General features: G+C 34.9%; 1 protein-coding gene across 4 annotated transcripts in view; it reads right to left on the reverse strand.

Moving 5' to 3' along the window:
* MBNL3 (muscleblind like splicing regulator 3) overlaps positions 1-22,036 on the reverse strand; it is a gene marked incomplete at its 5' end in the record, with an annotated part of 59,820 nt that overhangs the window by 32,843 nt on the left and 4,941 nt on the right. The gene's annotated exons all lie outside the window — the stretch shown is intronic.

Consider the following 22,036-nt stretch of genomic DNA (forward strand, 5'->3'; position numbering starts at 1 on the left):
TTAGTCCAGCATTTGCCAGAGTGTGTACCACAGACCTCTATTCCCAATAAGCCTCAAAAACTGAGTTTCCTGGTTAAATACTTATAAGAAATGGCAAACTATATCCCTCTCTTGTAGTCTGATATCACACCAGAGCATAGTAAAGGTTCTCTCTCATATGTCCTACAGTAAAGAAACCTGCTTACTTTTGTTAACTCAGTATTTCCCAACATAGTTTAACCACACAAACCATCCCTCTTTTCTTCTTTTACCCTCACTAAGGGATTTACTGATTTTAGAGAGAGAGGAAGGGAGAGAGAAACATTGATGTCAGAGAGAAATATCAATTGGTTGCTTTCCATACGCTCCCTGAACAGGTTTAAACCCACAACCTAGGTATGTTACCTGACCCAGAATCAAACATACAACCTTTTGGTGTGTGGGATGACGCTCCAACCGAGACACCCATCCCTCTTTTTACCACCTTTTAACATATCTCATTAAAGTATCTTCATAAAAATACTGATCTAATTCAATTCCCTCCTACTCAAACTCATACCAAACCTTGTGGCATTTTATGAGTCAAGCTAGTGTTCCTTCATATTTTTAACTTCTCTTTCTCTCCTAAATAAAAAAATATAGTGAGCTCCAAAGAACTGGATCTTCCATTAAAATGGCACTTAATATTTTTGCTTCTATAGTAAGTTCTCACTTAACATTGTCAATAGGTTCTTGGAAACGGAACCTTTAAGTGAAATGACGTATAAGGAAACCAATTTTATCAGAGGCTAATTTATATAAACACGAGTTCTTTTCCTATGGCATATTTCTGGTCACAAAAACATCATCAAACTTCTAAATAAAAACCCCAAAACACTTCTAATACTAAACATGGAAATAAATGGGGCTATACATACATATAAGAAAGATGAATCAAAACAAGTAAGGGAATTGTTTTCCCGCCCACTTATTTTAGTTCAAGGTTGTGGGTGGCCAGATCCTCTCCCAGAAGCTCTGGGCACAAGGTGGGACTCACCCTGGACAGGGCACCCTTCTATCACAGGGGCACTAACATTCTCCACTCACTCGGACTGGGACAATTTAGATACCCCATTTCCCCCAATTCACCTCACATGCACATCTTTGGGATGTGAAGGAAACCAGAGGACCCAAAGAATAGCCACAGAGACATGGGGAAAACATGCTAACTCCACAGAGATAGTGGCGCTGGCGAGGAATCAGTTTCCCACCCCCCTCCCCATCAACTTTGTAACAAAACGACGTTATTAGATGATCTGCCTACTTGATTTCTCAAAAGTTAACAAAATGGAGAGTTTGCCTATGATTGCTACAAAGGCAGATCCCACAGTTGTCTTCCCAACACCCCTTGCCAAAGCTGTAAGTTTTGTTAGATATTTCCATATGACTGCTGGAGCTTTCTTCTTTTATTTGAATGTTTCTTAGGCAACTTCTGAAGTTTCAACTTTGAGTCTTATCTGTCTAGCTGGATTTCCTACAATCTAACTTCTGTCCCTTGAACCCATGCCAGTTAGCTTAGGTTTTCCATGACTTAAGGGTCTCAAGTGAATTCTAACTGCACTAAAACTTGGGAAGTAAGAATGTATTTGGCAATCCCCTCAATTCCTAAGGGTCTTAACTTTGCACTCATCTTAAACCTTGGGGTGTCCACTTGGCAAAATTAAATTTCCTGTCTCTATAAAAATAAAGTTATAAGGAGGAGGGTATAAACTTATAAGGAGGAGAGTATAAGGTGAGAAATGCAATGATTATTTTTCATATTTAAACAATTTATCTTTGCATATCTCAGTATGCTGCTAATAATAAATTAACTAATTACAACTCTATAGCCAGACATGTAACCCTCCTCCCAGAGGTTATATAAAGGGCAGATATAGTTATTGATTTACCTCTGCATTTTTAAATTAGAGGCACAAAGATGAAAATCAGTCCCTCCTTTGCTAAACATAAATCTTCTTTCAGATAAAGAAATTTAAAAGCAGGATATAAAAATGGCTGTTTATAGGATCTGGCTAAATTCATAAGTGTGAAATCATGTTTCAAACCCCAAACAGAGCAAAATGTATCCACTTTAAAATAAGCATTTTCCTCATAGTCCTACCCGACACCAAATATACAATTTCTAAGCAGAAAGTTTTACTTGGTGACGTGGACTGCCATTAAAATATTTTGAGGCACAGACTACATCTACATTTTGTTAATGATAAGATATTTTTATTACCAAAAGTCTTACTGAAATCTTTGTGCTAATTTGTCATAAAAAATGTAGGCATTTTAGAGCATCGGACAAATATCCCTATCTCCCCCCCACCTCACCCCCCCCCCCCCAAAAAAAGGAAAAGGCTCAAAACTCCAAATGCATTGCGTATTTAAATAAAGTGAAGTGGTGTTTTTAGCCCAGGGAGTCTTTTTAAAAGCATCTGAAAATTAGGCCAACTTACTGTTTGTTTTGTTCTCCAGACATAAGAAGAGCAATTTACTGATACAAATTCTTTTTCTTTTAAAAATAAAGATCTATTCTGCTTGGCCTGAATATCTACCAAGTATATTAAGTTTCATCCAGGATGTGTTTTAGGGATTTGAACAGAACTGACAAAGTTCTAGATAAAAGTACTGAGATTACTTTTAAACATATATGTATTTTAATATTATCCTGTCTCAGTCTAACTTAGCAAATAGTAGCCTTGTTAAGCTCACCTGCTTCCAGTGAGAAGTTAATATTTGATGATGATGAAACTGTTCCTGGTATTTAAAGAACTTAAACAAGGCTATCCACAAACAGTGTGACTAGAAATGGGGTTAGTTTAAAGAAGATAAAATGATAAGTGGAGGTTTTATGTTTTAAAATAAATCAATCCCTCAACCATAAAGTCTCATATCTTTACAGAGAAGAATATGAAATATGATCTCTACCAGAGAATGCCTATCTCCAAATCTAAAACAAGGAAAAAAAATAAAGCAAAGCAAAGAACAGGAAAAAGTTAATTAGTAATTTTAAAATCTGTCCATTTGAACTCCTCAAGTCAGTTTCAACAGTTGGAACAAAAGTTATTGGGAGAATAGTGCACTTGTAGAGATGTTGTGTTCTTTGAAAACATACCCTCTATATTAACCAAAAAAAGTTTCAAGGGTCATAGTGATAGTCTAATTGGTGCCTTTTGATTGGTAGACTACTTATTTTAGTGAGGAAAAAATAAAATAAAACAGATTTATTCTAGCTTCATTTGCCTTCCCTGAAAATTAGGAAACCTCAGAAAACATCTTTTTGAAAAATAAAATGTGTCCATTTATGTCTTTTATATAAGGCAAATAAAATTTAATTCTAGAAAAAAAATCCTATATAATAAAAGCTTAATATGCTAAGTGTCCAGTCATCTTGTTGGCCATTCAACCAATCAAAGTGTAATAATATGCTAATGATATGCTAAGCCTGCTCAACTGCTCACTGTGATGTGCACTGACCACCAATGGGCAGACACTCCGGCCAGTAGGTTAGCTTGCTGCTCATGTCCGGCCAATCAGGATTGAGCAAGATGGGCCGGACACACCCTAGAGGCTTCCCACAGTCCCTCCCCAGCTGGCCAACCTCCCGCATCCCTCTCCAGCCCCTGATCATGCACCGGTTGGGTCCCTCAGCATGGCCTGTGCCCTCAAAAAATCTGGGACCCCTCAGGGGATGTTGGAGAGCCAGTTTTGGCCTGATCCTGCAGGCCAGGCCAAGGGACCCCATTGGTGCATGAATTCATGCACCAGGCCTCTAGTATTTTATAAAGTGACATAATGAAATAAACTAGATAGTATAAAAATCACTGTGCCAATCTTTTCCAGTTATTTTTCTACTAAATATAACTGGAGACTGTAATTTATTTTATTTTGTTTCATGTTTTACATTGACTTTATATACTAGACTCTAGTATATAAAGTCAAATGACCTTTACAAGTGAACTAATTCTTACCATTTATGAGTGTGCTGGAGAATAATTGTATATACAGTTTTAGCACATGTACTTGGCATGTGACAATTGCTGACACATATTTAAAGACCAGGTTGAGGCCTCTATAAGATTATATTTTCCATTAATATCTTGAAAGTGGTCATAATGACAAAACCCCTTTAAGGACCTTATATAACTTTGTGAAATGGTTTCCCCTTTTTTTCACACCACATCCACTTCAGTAATAGCAACTGACTTTATTATGTATTTATCATGTGCTAGGCACTGATCAAAGTGCCTTATTTGCATTACTTCATTTAATTTTCACAATAAACAACCTTAGGTGCTCAGTGTTTTACTGAGGAACTGAGACACAGAGAATTAAAGAAACACAGGCAAGCTGACAGGTCTAATGTAGCAGAGGAGGGATTGGAACTGAGGTGCTCTGGACCTGGAGCTCACATTCCTAACCAGTACACAATTACCTCATAATACTTTGACATTAACTAAACTGAGGAATGAGCTAGTTCAAGTATTTCTACTGTCTGGGCCACTAGTTTCCCTCTAATATTATTTCATATTAACTGGCTGTTAGGTATGTCCAGAAGCTATTTAAGATACATTTATGAAAAATGAAATGTTTTGTTAAGTATCTAGGGATCTTGGGTGACTTGAAAACGAGTAAGACAAGGTAACTGAATGTCCATTTTTTTTTTACGGCACATACACCTGAATAATTACAGGTAACTTTATTGTGCATTGTCATGTGCTGGGCACTGTTCAAAGTGCTTTATATGTATTAAGACTTTCATCCTTACTGAAGCAGAACAATTAGTACAAACCTGTCCTCTCTTAGTGCAGCTTTTTATAACTGTTTGCACAATAGAATTTTGCCAGTTGGTTTGGGAGAAGCATTGTCATATCAGGAGTTGGGTTATGAGAGTTGAAACACAAACAACCATGACCTGACAAAAGAACAGTCCAGCAAAACCTGATGGACATAGAGAACAGATGGAAGTGGAACTCATTAAAATGGTTGTGTACATTTTGTGATTCTCATTACCATGCTAAAAAAAGACTCTTAAAAACAGTAGTGCCATTTGGAAGATTTACTCAGACCTCAAATGTCTTGAGTGCTGTAGCTTCACACTATCACAAAGCAGAGAGAAAACAATGACAAAAGATGAACTGTATCACATAATAGTATGGAGTGTTCTTCTCAAGCATTTCATTTCACTAAGAGCACAGGCAAATAAGAATTTACATACACTACACACACCACCTCACAAAAGACTACACGACAAAAGCTCAGTAGTAGTGGAGATTTGATTTAAATGACCATAGAATGTACATACTTTGAGATGGTGCAAAGTAGGATGATGATTTGCAGGCCTGGGAACTAGGGTTTGACTTTTTCAGTACTTAAAAAGTAGGATATGAACAAGAGTTATGTTCATTTTCTTTTTTATATTGCAAATTTATTTGGAGGTAAGTATATAAATCTAAAGATTTCAAATACAAATCAATACCTGGATACATCAAGTAAACATTTTAATAATATAAACACATCAATTCCTTTCAATATAATTTATTATTCAGGTTTTCCCACAGCTTTTTAAAAACAAAGTGTTATAGATACTTGCTGAGGATAGTTGGAAACCTGAATTTTATAAGGGACTGGGCAGTTGGGCATGTAGAACTCAAAAGTGTACTTATACTTTTAAAGACAATGTGATAGGGAAAATAACAATAATAACAAATCCAGTGTTGAAATGAATCAACTGTTTAGAATCAGGTTACAGGCTATTCATACTTTGACTTCAGGATTTTATTAGAAAGAGTGCAAGACTGGGATTTAAGTGCCTTGAATTCTGATTACCTTTAGATCATGGCTAAGTTATTTTCCAATTCTGTTCAGCGATTTTTCTAGGAATAATTTCAGTCCCTAAATATTTCAGAGGTACTTTGAACAAATAAAAAGGGAAATTTAGTATGTTTTGAAAATAAAATCAGTACAAAATATTATACCTATTTCTCTTTATTAATTCTTTTAAAAAGAACTAAAATTGTTGCTATGAATTAAGTATTAAAACATGACAGATTGCAAACTATGTTTTACCACTTTACCTCTCCACAAAAGTAATGCATTATATATGAGAAATTCTTGATATTGTGAGTAATGTGAATTATCATGTGCCTTGAGGGGGAACTTATATACAATGTTAAAGAGCCAAGGACACTTCTCTTCTTAGAACTGGATATTGTTAAACAGTTGTTGCTCCCACAGCTCAGTGGTATGATAGGTGAAATAGCAGAGGATAAAAAAGCCGATTCAGGCTTTAATCTTATCCTTGCAAATAACTGAAAAGATAAAAGAATTATTGCTCCCTTTTCAACTGGCAATGAGCCAATGCTTACTTAGGGAGACCCGTTTATCTAATCAAGAGACACATGTCTACCATCACAAGCTTCTTACTTTAAGTTCTCTCATAATGAAAATTCACTTTAGAAACATAATGACTAAACATTTAAAGTAATTTCTATTTTATGAAAAGGTTTGGAGCAACACACTTTTTGGTTGGTACATTTTGAATGTTTTACTTTGCCAAACTGCTGTTATATTTTATTTACAACATTAAAATGATAGAAAGAAATCGGGCAAGTCATTTTTCCTGGTAAATTAGGAGGATAAAGTCAAACAAATAATAGACAATAAGAGAAGATGTTAATGGTGCTTAAAATACTAACAAGTAATTAATTATAGCAAAGAGATTTTAAATATTTATATAAATTGGTGAAATATTAAAATTGAACTTCATTATAAAATGGTTTATAAGTTTTTGAACTAATTTTTCCTTTTTTTAAATTTTTATCTCATTATGCCAACATCTTAGAAGCCAAAATTGACTCATATAAATGTGTAATGTGTTTGAATATGTGATATATATGTACATACACATATTTGTATTGATAAAAACTAATATATGACATATTATAAATATGTTATAAATAGGAGACTCGGTGGAATCTTATTTTCTTTTCATTAGCTGGAAAATGGAGATTTAGAAAGTTTAGAAACTTGACCCGACTAAAAAGAAGTAAGAAATGGTGGAACTTGAAAATGACTTCAGGTTCTCTCACTGTGCAGAATATAGTCAAACACTGCTACAGTTAATTATTTTACCCTTTGTTCTCCCTGCATGATCTACAATAATAATCTGTTCATGTTGATGTTTACTGCCGTGTTGCTAACAATTACCTGAAAGAGAAGTTGGGGTGCTTTCCTGGGCTGGGAAAAGTTTAGCTAAATGAAAAAGCAAGTCTAATTTAGCAAGTTTATATATATATAGCTAAGTTGACTTGTGCATGTGCCATACATATAAACCTCTTGCTGGCGCCAATTGCACATGTGTGTTTCAATTTGTCATTGTCGATCGTGAATTTGGTTCACACTTCTATTATAAAGAAAGGGTGAATAGTGATATTAAAATATTTCTTCTAATTAATTTCCTTTGAATGTGCACAAATCTGTGCACCAGAACACTAGTATAAAATAAGGCCAATTCAAGTCATGCCAAAAAAAAAAAAAAAAGACAGGGATTCTCAAAACTCTATTACTCCTCAAAAACATTCATTTTCTGTTTACAAATTAGTAAGTGGTATTAGTTATAAAGCTAAATATATAAGAACTTTGTATGCTATGTTGCCTATATTTACTCTATAAACTTCCCCAGAGTGTTTTTCTAAATGATTGCTATATGCCCAAATTTAAGCAAATAAAAGATTCTGTAGTAAAGTCTCCTCAGCTTTCCAATAAATTAATACTTTTACTCACTGCAGAAACCCTACTCGATTGTAAGCATTATCCCTTCTCCTCGTTCTCCAAAATAATATCTGGAAAAAGACAAGCTAAGAGGAAAATGCTTTTCACATCAACTAAGCAAACAACACAGTGCGGATCATGGCATTTCAGCATAGACAAACAGAAGCTGAAGTACTGATAGATTCCCAGACCTCAAAGCCAGCACTGAATCCAAAGTTCATCAGTTGTACCCTGCAGGGATGCAATAAGAAAACAATACATTTCATACATCACTATGTCCTTTTAATTGTAAAGAAAACAACTAAATATAAGAAGACCCAAGTATGAGTTATTCTTTTATTTATGTAGTAAGAGTAGTCTCAGCAGCACTTGTTTACTTCTGAGTATCGCTGAAGCCTATGAACACCAAAGCCCCCAGTTTGCATTACTGAAATACCTGCAATACAGAAATTCAGAAACAGAATTATCTCCTACCCTTGCTCCCTTGCTCTCTCACTAGTTATGCAACTACATTCTTCCAGAAGAGCTCGAAAATAACTTACAAGAAAGATGCCTTTTCAAGAAGATCATTTTCATAAACCTGAATAGTAAGAGTGAGGCAGGACAATAGCAACAACTATATAAAAATACATTACAAAATCTAGACTAAGGTGAATTGCTTTAGCTGGGCAGGAAATTTAGCTCAGAGATTTCTAGCAACCATAGTATTGAATTGCATTGTTCTTACTGCCAGATGAAAGAAAGCATATTGGTTAATAAGCACCTCTCTGTGAAATGACTACTGATACTGTGGAAGACATAAAGAAGAACAGGATAAGGAGTTTGCCCACAAGGAGTTTACCTATCTTATCTCTCCTGCAATTGCAGAGACATGAAGAATGTTGCTGGAAGGGGCTCTAGCACTTGACCTACTAGTAGGGACAGAAATCAAAGAAAAACCATGGGGTAGAAATCAAAGATGATGTGTGGTACATTTAATGGTTCTATTGAGGAGGAGGAGCAAGTTTAATAGGAACAATGATATATCTCTGAGCCATAATTAATCACATATCTTTATTTTCGTTTCAAGAAGAGATGAGGAGTTTATAGAGGAAAATGTGTGATAACGATGGCATAAATAATTCTCTCTCTGGGGAGTCTCACTTTCTTTATCATTTCCTTTTAACTTCCTTTATAACTTCATTAGTATGTTATTTTATTCATTACACCATTCTGGTTTCATTTCAAATACATTATTATTGGAGCTGAAGTATTTCAAAATGAAAAGCTTTTCTCAGTAGGTGTCTCCCAACTTCCTTCCTTCCTTCCTTCCTTCCTTCCTTCCTTCCTTCCTTCCTTCCTTTCTTCCTTTCTTCCTTCTTTCTTCCTTCCTTCTCTCTCTCTCTCTCTCTCTCTCTCTCTCTCTCTCTCTCTCTCTCTCTCTCTCCTTTCCTTCTTTTCCTTTTCTTTCTGGCTTTCTTTTGGTTTTCTCTCCTCTCTTTCTGTCTTTCTTTCCTTTTTCTCTACAATCTCTGACTTAGAAGTAACGTCATTTTTTTCCTTATGTTTTTCTAGTGGGAAAATTGAGGGTGAAATAAGTAAAATATGACTAAATATGTTTTACCACTAAAACTTCAAAGATGGAGTAAATGTCATGTGCCATTCGAGTGAGGTCTTTAAAATTTGGGAAAAATGAGAGTCTTGGTTTAGTTTTAGCTGTCAGTAGCCTATACTGATTAAAAATATTAATGGTATCATCATCTTCATTATTATCATCATCACAGCTTCTACACAGCAAAAAAAGCCATCAACAAAACAACAAGAAAGCCCACTGCATGGGAGAACATATTTGTCAATGTTATCTCTGATAAGAGTTTAATCTCCAACATTTATAGGGAACTCATACAACTTAACAAAAGGAAGATAAAAAACCCAATCAAAACATGATCAAAGGACCTAAATAGATTCTTTTTGAAAGAGGACATACAGAAGGCCAAGAGACATATGAAAATATGCTCAAAGTCACTGATCATCAGAGAGATGCAAATCAAAATGACAATGAGGTACCATCTCACACCTGTCAGAATGGCTGTCATCAGTAAATCAATAAATGACAAGTGCTGGCGAGGATGCAGAGAAAAAGGAACCATTAGGCACTGCTGGTTGGAATGCAGACTGGTGCAGCCACTGTGGAGAACAGTATGGAGTTTCCTCAAAAAACTAAAAATGGAACTCCCATTTGACCCAGTGATCCCACTTCTAGGAATATATCCCATGAAACTAGAAACACCAATCAGAAAAGATATATACACCCCTATCTTCATAGCAGTACAATTTACAATAGCTAAGATTTGGAAACAGCCTAAGTGTCCATCAGCAGATGAATGGATTGAAAAACTGTGGTACATCTACACAATGGACTACTATGCTGCTGTAAAAAAGAAGGAACTCCTACCATTTACAACAGCATGGATGGAACTGGAGAGCATTACGCTAAGCGAAACAAGTCAGAGAAAGATAAGTATCACATGATCTCACTCATTTGTGGAATATAATGAACAACATAAACTGATGAGCAAAAACAGATCCAGAGACAGAGAAGCATTGATCAGATGCTCAACCCTCAGAGGTAAGTCAGGCGAGGGTGAGGGTAAGGGGGAGAGATAAACCAAAGGGCTTGTATGCATGCATATAAGCATAACCAATGGACACAGACACTAGGGGGGTGAGGGCATGAGCAGGGAGTGGGTGGGGAGGCAATGGGAGGATAAAGACACATATGTAATAGCTTAATCAATAAAGAAAAATATTAATGACAGTTAAATGCTGCTAAATATTCAAATAATTTTATGTTTATTTTTAAAATTTTAGTGAATGTATTGGAGTACATTGGTTAATAAAATTATATATTTCAAGTGTACAATTTTATAATATAGCATCTGTATATTGCATTGTGTGTTCACCACCTAAAGTCAAGTCTCTTTGCATCACCATGTATCCTTCTTTATCCTCTTCTACCTAGCCCGCCCTTCTTTTCCTCTGGCAATCACTATACTGTTGTCTGTGTTTGAATGTTGTTGTGTTTTTGCTTAGTCCCTTCACCTTTTTCACCCAGCCTTCAAGCCTCCTCCTTTCTGAGAGTTGTCAGTCTGTTCTCTTTATCTATGAGTCTGTTTCTATTTTGTTTGTCAGTTTATTTTGTTCATTAGATTCCACATATAAGTGAAATCATATGCTAGTTATCTTTTTCTGACTGAATCATTTCACTTAGCATAATACTCTTCAGGTCAATTCATGCTGTCACAAAAGGTAAGATTTCTTTCTTTTTTAGAACCAACTAGTACTCCATTGTATAAATGTACAACAGCTTTTTTATACACTCATCTACTGATGGGGATATATCTAAAGGAACCCAAAACATTAATTCGAAAGAATATATGCACTCCTATGCCCATTGCAGCATTATTTGCAATAGCCAAGTTTAAGTTCCTTTCTTTATGGAAACATTTTTCTATAATGTTCCAGGTACCTTTCCTGTGTCTGAAAGTAGAGTCAGTTACCCAAACCTGAATCATATCTTGATTACTAAGGACTGCACCCAAGGCCTCAGGGTCATCTCTTCTGAAAAACAAAAATCACTATTCAGAAATGGAGATGAAGATGAAAAAGGTATAAGAGATTGAACTGATTGCATGAACTCCAAGATGTACCTGATAAGTTCAGAGGGCATTTAAAAAACAACATCTTGAAATTCCTTTCCCATTTCTTATTTTCTCATTTTTTTTTTAAAAAAAAGCCGACTATTTGGATTAATTTCTAGTTATTGAGGGTTCTAGTTAAGTTTATTTATCAATGTCAATGCCTTTGACATTATTCTATGATAATTATTATTTGCCTTTCTATGATTAAACTTATTGGGCCTTGAAAATTTCACTGGGCATTCAGAACAATAGCTAGTAATTAAACTTTAAAAATATTTTTATTGGACCAGGCAGTCACCTTTTACACAAAACCCTTTTCTGAAGATTATATTTTTATTATACTTGACTCAAAATAACCTTATTAGCACTAACCAGGCTTCCAAGAATACTTTGATTTGCAAGCTAGCCATCTGCTGTAAAATTTAATTTTAAACATTTTAAGACAAAAATAATGCTTGAATATTACTAGATTATCATACTAATTGCTGTAAAATAATATTTAACAATGGCCACTCAGCAAAATTTTAAAAAATCTATATATAGGATAAAAGCACTCAAAATGCAACATTTAGAGAGTATAAACAGCATCTATCCAAAGGACATTTCTATAATGTTAAAGAACAGAATTAAATTCACAAAAATAAGCAATGTGTAGGTCATCAAATCTAGGTTAAAATGTGGTTGAATGAGGAAAGTCAGCAAATGAGCGTATACAATTTCAATTCATATTTAAGTAAAAGCTAAACTTGGAGTGGAAGTAAAAATGCAGATGTAGAGATGACTGGGCATCTTACAAGGGAGCCCATATTTATTTTCCCTCATCAAAATGATTCATTAAGCTCATGTTTCATTCAACAAATAATTTTTAAGATCCTAGTATGTGCTACATGTACTAGGCACAAAAGATACAGCAACACAAGACAGCATCTAATGTGAAACTGAAATAAGTATGGCAGATTGGATATAAAGATGAGTGCAATAGCAGTAGACTGGAATAGAATGTCAACCTCCTCTTACTTAACTACATTGATTTTACCAGTATCTCAGTCCCATCATTGGTTTTCCCTTCCCACTGCCACCACCTAATTTAAATTCTTATTTCATACTTCCAATACTTAAACAGCTTTCTCAGAAGTCCCACTCTTGCCAGTCTCTTTTGCTCTACCAATTCATTTTGCACATAGGCTGATGATGTCATCACCTAAAAATTGTCAGGTTCCTGAAAGCTACAAAATAAAATTTAAACTCATCACTGACTTTTGAGGCTACTTCTCTGCCAACAAAAGCTCTATGTTTCAGCCAGAATACACATCACAATTTCCCCCTCTATCTTTGTTCAGTGTGTCCCAACTGCCTGGAATATCTTCCTATCCCTCTTTCAAAGAATACCTCAAACAGCACCTCTTATATGATTGCATCTTTAATCACCACAGCTGTATGTAATCCCAGCCCCTGCCTCTCCCCTTGGACTCTTTTGGCAGTTAGTTTGTACCTGGTTTATGGCAAATAACACAAACGCTTCATACTAAGAGGTCAGACACGGACCATGTCTTCCATAATGTTGTATTCTGCACAATACTGAACCCTGTGCCTAACAAGTAATAGATTTTAATAAATATTGCTGAATGAATCATTTCTTTGGGGAATTGAATGTATATAGAAATCTGAATGGATTTAACAGGACTTTCAGCATTAAATGAACCTTGACATTTATAAATCCTTGTCTATAACCAATAGTCCTACAAATTAAGTACTGCTTCTTGCCATTGTATGAAGAGAAACAGAGGTGGTAGGGTTCCCATGACTTGCTCAAAACCACATAAGGAGCCCTTGTTAAATCTATTTTCACAAGGCAACATTTGCTATGTTTATGCCACTTGCTGATACCATGCTTCATTTTATATATTTTCATTGTTATGTCTATATTTCACACAAGAAAGAGGCACCTATCAAGAATACTTCTAAAGCTTCTTGAAAAAATTATACAATAGCCCAAAATATATACAATGGAATATTATTCAGCCACAAGAAAGAAGGGATTATTGTCCTTTGTGACATGGATGTACCTTAGGTCATTATGTAAGTGAAATAAGCTAGACACAGAAAGGCAAATACTGATGACACCACTTACATGAGATATCTAAAATAGCTGAACTTAGAAATAGAGTAAAATGGAGGTTACCAGGGGCTGGGTATTGGGAAAATGGGGAGATATTAGAGTGTACAAACTTCCAAAACAAGTTCTGGGGATCTATTATATAGCAGGGTGACTAGACTGAATAATACTGTATTATACACTTGAAAATTGCTAAAAGAGTGGATCTTAAATGTTCTCACCACAAAAATAGAAATGGTAATTATTTGAGGTGAGAGAGGTGTTAACTAACCTAATTGTGGTAATCATTTAAAATATATACTTGTATAAAATTATGACATTGTACACCCTAAACATACACAACATTACATGTCAATTATATCTCAATAAATTTGGGAAAATAAATCCTTTCACCAGTGAGTACTAGCAAAATAAAAACAAATTTTTCATTTGTTTTTAAAGTAAGAATGAAATTGGTTCTATATAAAATGCTTTCCTTACTAATAGAAAGTGAAATATCCAGGAAATTGCAAAAACACTAGAGATTATGTTTTTACAAAAGCTGGAAAATTTTTAAGTTCATTTAATGGAGCATGTGATAAGCATAAACATTAACAACAGAAAAACAACTTCTGGGATAGGTGTTCATCAAATATTTAACATAAAAACACAGAGCTCTTGAAGATACAAATAGCTTCAAATTGTTACTTCAGTATTGCTTTCTTTCCAAAATAAAGTGAACAAAAATTGTTAAGGCAATGTGACAATGTGGTCATAAAAATATGTCATTTTAAAACATATAGCCTCCAAAAGTATTTAAAAATGAGTAAGAGATGATTGATACTACAACACAGCCTACTCATAATACCTAGACACATGAAAGATGGGTGAAGGGCTTAAAGACATAGACAACAAAACTTTTGTTTGCATTTCTGCATGCTAAAGGCAGACTTTAAAGCCTTACTGCAATACAGTTAGCTAGTAAATCATGGATGACACAGAGCCTATGTCTTCGGTTAGGAAATTTGTCATATTTAACAGTTATATCACTGTGGACTCTATATTTTCAAGTAATGGATGGCTTTTAGAATGTAGAAACTGTTTTTACTATCCAATGTCTACCCATAAGAACATGGATAAGAATAAAAGGCTGATTTCTTTTCTGCAAATTTCCAGTGGGTAAATAAAAATTTGAGTTTTAATAAAAACACATATCCCCAGTTGTAAGAGAAAAAAAAATCCAATTTAAAGCATACATTTAAATACCTATGCCCCAAATTGATGAATCCTATAGAAACATATATATATCTACTTCACTAAATAACAGATAAGACATGACACTAGGCAATATTATACAGACTCATCATGAAAAACATTGAAAAGATAAGTTAACTCTAGAAACAACATGGTTAAATCCAAACAGTGGAGATTATTTAGAAAATAAAAGGTTAAAAAACAAATGGAATCATTTATTTACTTTTAAGAAAACAATATCAAGAATACAAGAAAGCATTGAAAACCCAAGCAGGATTGCAAATTTGGATTACACAGCAGCAGCAACAAAAAAACAAATTTAAGAAACCAAAGACTGATGTGCTTGGTGGTAGGAGCAGCTGGGGAAAGGTCAATGGGGGGAAAGAAGACATATGTAATACTTTCAACAATAAAGAATTTAAATTAAAAATAAAATGAAAATATTATTTAGAGATAACAAGGAAATAACAGACAGCTAATTTCCCCTGGAATATATAACCCTATAGGTCACCAATCAAACAGAAGACTGAGATAGAGGAAAACAGGGTAACCTCAGGGATGTTATAAGCAGAAACCTCATCTGTGAGAGCAAAAAGAACAGTAAGTAAATGATGTTCTATTAATAAAGTTACATTCCTAGAAGAGCTAATTGCTATTTCCAGATGTACAGAAGTACCTTATCCACATGTCACAAAAACTTAAAATAGAGAAAAAAACCATATATATATTTACTTCATAAAGCTATGCAACACGGAAAGAATTTATTTAATAATCAAGTAGAATCGCTTATATATTTCCCTAACATGTAAGAGTTTCTTTGAAGCAAAAGAGTTGAGAAATAGTAGACAGTTCTCAAACTTGAGATATTCAGATATCTCATACTAAATGGGGTTCCTATAGCAAAGCATCAATCTTAATACTGACCATATCACAGGTCCTTTCTCACCAGGTAGCCAATAGCAAACTTGGCCTCAAGGAGGAGAGAAAAGATGTTGAGCTATGCTCCCATAAATCAACAATATTTGACCCATAATGGGCTGCTGCTACTACAATATTTGCAGCTGACCTGTGACAGGTACCCCTCTAGCTCACCATAGCATTATTCTAATGAGAATATAACAAAATCAGATATCAAAGACTTTCATGCAATGAAGATGTTTACGGTACACAGCTAGTTAGAATCCCCAATTCTGGCTGGCTAACTCAACAAAGCATGGTTTAGGTAGAAGAATGGATAAAGGAGTAGAGATAGCTCAGTGTTCTGACTCTCAGCAATTAGACAAAGCTTAGTATCACTCATTTAGATAACTTTGTCTAAAAATAAAGAGCACCTTGCCTCTTTTCTTCCTTGTCAAAGTTAATAGCACAAATGATTGTCAAACTTCTAAATATGAAACCTTAACGTGTTAATCTAACTACACTATCATGAAACAATAAGAGAAGGAGGGATTAGGAAAGCGAAAGTTGGCTTTTCACCCTTTTCGAAGTACAAAATGTGAAGGAAAGCAACAAAACTTCACAGGCAGTGTAAAAGTCAGATGCTTTTTGTTTATTAAACAATAGCCCAGTTTCTGTTTACCCCATTTCCTTCTTCACAGGGAAAAGGAAACACTAACATGACTAAAAGAACACAGGAGTCCTCAGGCTCTTGTGATAACTGCTTACGTGACTTTCGGCAAGTGCCTCTTCCTCACTATCTCCAGTTTCTTACATGGTAATCATCTAAACTGAATGGTCTTCCTTCTAAAGTCAAAATTCTTGATTAGCTAGGTTTGCGAAATGCTGTTATGGATACGAATGTTTTCTTATCTATTTCATTGTCTGACTCATCCAGCTAGATGGGGGCAGTTGCAGAATCAGTCATTTTATGAGTTTGAGAGTTTTCTCCTTACCATGCCCGAAGTTTTCAAAAAAGAAGAAAAAAATGAAAAGAAACAATACCCCACTATTTCCGAGCATTAAAGTACAGGAGATACACATGTAAGACTATAAAAGCTAACTTTTAAAAACATTTTATTTTAAAATAAGTTTAGACTTACAAAAGATTGCAAAACTACTACAGAGAGCCCCTGCATACCATTCACTCAAATTCCTGTAATGTCAACAACTTACATACCATACATAGCACTGTTATCAAAACCAGGAAATTAACTCTATTACAATATTGTTAACTAAAATAAAAACCTTATTTAAATTTCACAAATTTCCCCCTAATATCCTTTCTATTGTAGGATCTCACATTGTATTTACTTGCCATGTTTCCTCCAATCTGTGACAGTTCCTCAGTCTTTCTTTATCTTTCATGATCTTGATGTATTGGTCTTTGGGATCTCCTTCAGATTGGCTCCTGTATCTCTTGTCATGCTCCAATATTTTTGAGAATTTCCTTAATTCCTGGCACAGAGCATTACAGATTCACCTTGCATTTGTCCTCTACTGATCCAGAAGCATCCATTACTCCCAGGAGCCCTAGTTTCTTTATTGAAGAATAGTATTAGAAACCAGGATCTGGGAGCTAGGTATGTTTATTACTATTGGGGTGTCATTGCTTTTAGGTCTTCCTAAGACAGAGCTAGAAAATATAATCAAACATACTAATCCATGAATATACACACATCTAGATCTATTTCTACACTTATATGCCTATATACAGATTAAATTAAAGATGAGTTCATATTGATGTTTCCACTTAAATCCATATCACAAGATTCATTCTAGTCTTCCCCTTTCCTTATTTTTAATTATTTGTTTCTGATGGTAAGAAACTTGGCTACCTTTACCTATTATATAGTCACTTATTTGTTGAACCCTAGCATCTACATAGAGTATTTACATTGTCTGTGAGTAACAGAGTTACTAACTAGAGCCCAATATCAGTGTGCAATTTTATTTAAGATAAATATAGCACCTCAAGGTTTCTTTTGATCAATGTCTTCATGGTATTATCTTTCCTCATCCTTTTACTTTTAATATTTTTAACTAAAAGATGCAAGGAGAACAATATGCTACTATTTGTGTAAAAAATTAATAGTAGGTATGTACATATTTGCATGTATATACATAAAATATCTGTAGGGCTAAATATATTGGTTGGGAAATCAATGGATAGCTGAAAAATGAGATGAGAGGGAGATTTCACTACATATCTTTTTATACTTAATTTTTAACTATTTTTATTGAGTGTATTGGGGTGACATTAATTAAATTATATAAGTTTCAGGTGTACAGTTCTGTCATATATCATCTGTATACCGTATTGTGTGTTCAACATCCAAAGTCAAGTCTCTTTCCATCACCATTTATCCCCCCTTTACTTTATTCTACCTGCCCCCACCCCTTTTCCCTCTTGTAATCACCATACTGTTGTCTATGTCTATGAGTTATGAGTTTTTTTGATTAATACCTTCACCTTTTTCATCCAGCCCCCCAAAGCCCTCCTCTCTGACAGTTTATCATGCTTATTTTAAAAAATGTTTTCTTGAGATATTATTCATATACCATAAAGTTCACCTTTTAAAGTGTACACATCAGTGGTTTTTAGCACATTCATCAAGTTGTACAACCATTACCACTATCTAATTCCAGAATATATTTTACCTCCAAAAGGAAACCTTTTACCCATTAGCAGTCACTTTCCACTGCCCCCTCACCTCTACCACAAATGCCCCTGGCGGCCACTAATCTTCTTTCTGTCTCTATGGAGTTGCTGACTCTAGATATTTAACATAGATGAAATCACACAACATGTGGTCTTTCTGAGCTGGCTTTTTTCACTTAGCATAATGTTTTCATGGTTCATCCATGTTGTAGCCTATATTCATACTTAGTTCCTCTTTATAAATAAGTAATATTCTGTTGTATAAAACCACATTTTCTTCATATATTCACCAATTAATAACCAGTTGTTTTTAAATTTTAATTATTAAAATATTTTTTCAATTCAAAAATTACATTTTAAAAAATAAAAAGGAAAAGAAACAACCCCTTAATAAAGAGAAAAAAAAAGGTTTTTAAAAATCATCAAGTAAATAATGTATGAAAAAGAAGAATAATGTATGAAAAAACTTGGTTGGTGCTTTGCCAGAGGACTCACAAGACTCAGAGAAGATTATACTAATGGCTACGATTTATGAAGAGAAAAAGATACAGAGAAAAAACAGCAGGAAAAAGATACACATCAGAAGAGTCCAGAGAAGCCCAGCACAGAACAGGCCAACTGCCCTGAATTTTACTAAGATAAACACAGTCCTCCTTGATCTCCCTAAACCCAAGATCTCTCTGACCTCATCTCCTACAGCTCTCCCACTTCATCCCTTTGTGCCTGCCACCCCAGTCGTCTTGATTTTCCTCAAACACACCAGGTTTATTCTTGCTTCAGTGCGATTGCTGTTGCTGTTCTTTTGGCCTGGAATGTTCTCAGAAATCTTCATAGCTCACTCCCTCACCTCTTTTATGCCTCTCCTCAAACATCACCTCATTAGAGAGGCCTTTCTGAGCATTTTATTTAAAAGAGCAGCCCCTGCTGCTTTCTGTGTTCTTTTCTTGCTTCATTTTCCTTCACACCTAACAATATGTCATTAACCTAAACATTTATTTCTTTTTTGCCTGATCACTCCCCAGTTAGACTGTTCCATGGTGGCAGGGACTGTTCTAGTTCACTGCTAGATCCCATGACTACCACAATGCCTGGCACACAATAGGTGCTCAATATGTACCTATCCAGTGAATGAATGAATGAATGAATGAATGAATGAATCAGATATAGATATAGACACTGAGTGGAGAGGGAGAAGGAAGGTATTTGGTTTACAACAAGATTCCCTATTCTCAGCTCCAGGCTGTAGAGGAAATGCTCAACTAAATTCTTACTTTTAAGACTTGAGTATGCAAACATTATATTTAATATCATAAAATTTATTTAACAGAGATGATTTTCATTTCTTCTTACAGGCAAGCCCTATCTAACAAAGTTCTCTCTCTCTCTCTCTCTCTCTCTCTCTCTCTCTCTCTCTCTCTCTCTGTCTCTCTCTCTCTCTCCCCTTAGAAGTAATGCATTTGTAAAAGAAAATACAAACAATTCAGAAAGGACTGCAGTAGAAAGTGAAGGTCCTCTGGATGGAGGTTAGACAGGGAGGGGAGCATGCTCATTATAACAGGGACAGCTGAAACTCAGCGGCTGCATCAGAGCAGCTGTGTCAATAGGGCTCATAAAATGTCCTCAAAGTGTTGAAGAAGATAAATTGGTCACATCAAACTGTCTTGCTCTGCTGTTTATGTCCTTTGCCTATTTTACTAAGAAAATATTTTTTAAACATATTTTTATTGATTTCAGAGAGGAAAGGAAAGAGAGTGATAGAAACCTCAATGATGAGAGGTAACCATTGATTGGCTGCCTTCTGCACACTCCCTACTGGGGACTGAGCCTGCAACCTAGGCATGTGCCCTGACAGGGAATCGAACTGTGACCTCCTGGTTCATAGGTCAGCGCTCAACCATCGGGCCACACCAGCTGAGCAAGAAAATATTTTTTAATGTTTGTGTTTTTTTATTCATAAAATTCATTGTATATTAAAATAATGTCATGTGTGTCACAATTTTTTCCAAATTATTGCTTATCTTCTAACTGTAGTGTTTTATGCCATTCAGAAATTATTTTTATTGTGTGGTCCATTCTAATAATCCTTTGCTTTTATTGGTTCTACTTCTAAGAATGCTTAGAAGGTCTTCCCCACACATGATTATAAGTGTCCACCTACACATTATTACAGTATTGTCATAATTTAATTTGTTCTTCATGTTTAAATTTTCAGGACATCCAGAATTTATTTTTTTTGAAAGGTATATTTTGAGTGCTTATGATGAATCAGGACCTGTCCTGAGCACCTTACTTGGACCATCTCATTTGAATGCACCTGCAGAGGTAGGTGTTAGTAGGTTCTATATTTTCACAAATGAGGAAACTTAGGGACAGAAAGTTTGGTTACTTATCCAAGACCACACAGCTGATGAAACCTGGGCCATCCAAAGGTAAAGTCTACACAGGGTTGTTGTAAGAATTAGAGTCAGCATGTGAAAAGTTTCTGATATATAGTAGGCAGTCAATAGAAGGAAGAGTTTATTATTATTCTGGCATAGTTATCATAAACATAACTTCAGATGGCTACAAATTATTTAAAGAATGGTATATTTTAAATTAAGCATATTTCTAAAACATTATTCCTTCGCAAGTGTGTGAAAATCCTTTGGGAGTCCATGGAGCAAATGAATCTTGTTTTAAAAACACAGTTGTCACTGAAAGAAATTTTGGCCTAGCCCTGGTTGGCTCAATGGTTAAGTATTGACCTATGAACCAGGCGGTCACGGTTCAATTCCTGGTCAAGGCATATGACTGGATTGTGGGCTCAATCCCTGATCATGCAGGAGGCAGCCAGTCAATGATTCTCTCTCATCAATGATGTTTCTATCTCTCTCTCTCTTTCCCTTCCTCTCTGAAATCAATAAAAATATATTTTTTAAAAAGAAATTTTAAAAAGAAATATATTAAGAATTCCATTGGGTAACGGAAGTATATATATTTTTAAAATAAATTTGTCTCTATATCAGTTTTCTAAAAAAGCTGTTTTTTAATTTTTCTGATCAGAAAAATAGCTCCTACAAGAAGTCACTATCCAAAATATATAAAGAATTCATACAACTCAACACCAAACAAATAATTCAAGTAAAAAAAAAAATGGGCAGAGTATATGAACAGAAAATTCTCTGAAAAAGACGTACAAATGGCCAACAGATATATGCAAAGATGCTCAGCTTGACTAGCTATTAGGGAAATGCAAATCAAAACTACAATGTAGATGAGTGGATAAAAAAGCTGTGGCACATTTACACAATGGAATACCATGCTGTAAAAAAGGATCTCTTACCTTTGAGAGAGCATGGAGGGACCTGGAGAGTGATATGCTAAGTGAAATAAGCCAGTCAGAGAAAGACAAGTATCACATGATCTCACTTATATGTGGAATCTAATAAGCAAAAGAAACTGATGAACAAAATAAATCCAGAGACATGGAAGCATGTAACAGATTGACGAATCTCAGAGGGAAGGAGGGATGGGAAGAGATTAACCAAAGAACTTATATGCATATGTGCATAACCCATGGACACAGACAGTAATGCAGTGAAGGCCTGGAGGGGGGCTGGAGCAGGGTCAATGGGGGAAAAATGGGACATCTGT

This window comes from Myotis nattereri, assembly GCF_964212035.1.
Source record: "Myotis nattereri genome assembly, chromosome: X".
In the NCBI taxonomy this organism is placed as follows: Eukaryota; Metazoa; Chordata; class Mammalia; order Chiroptera; family Vespertilionidae; genus Myotis; species Myotis nattereri.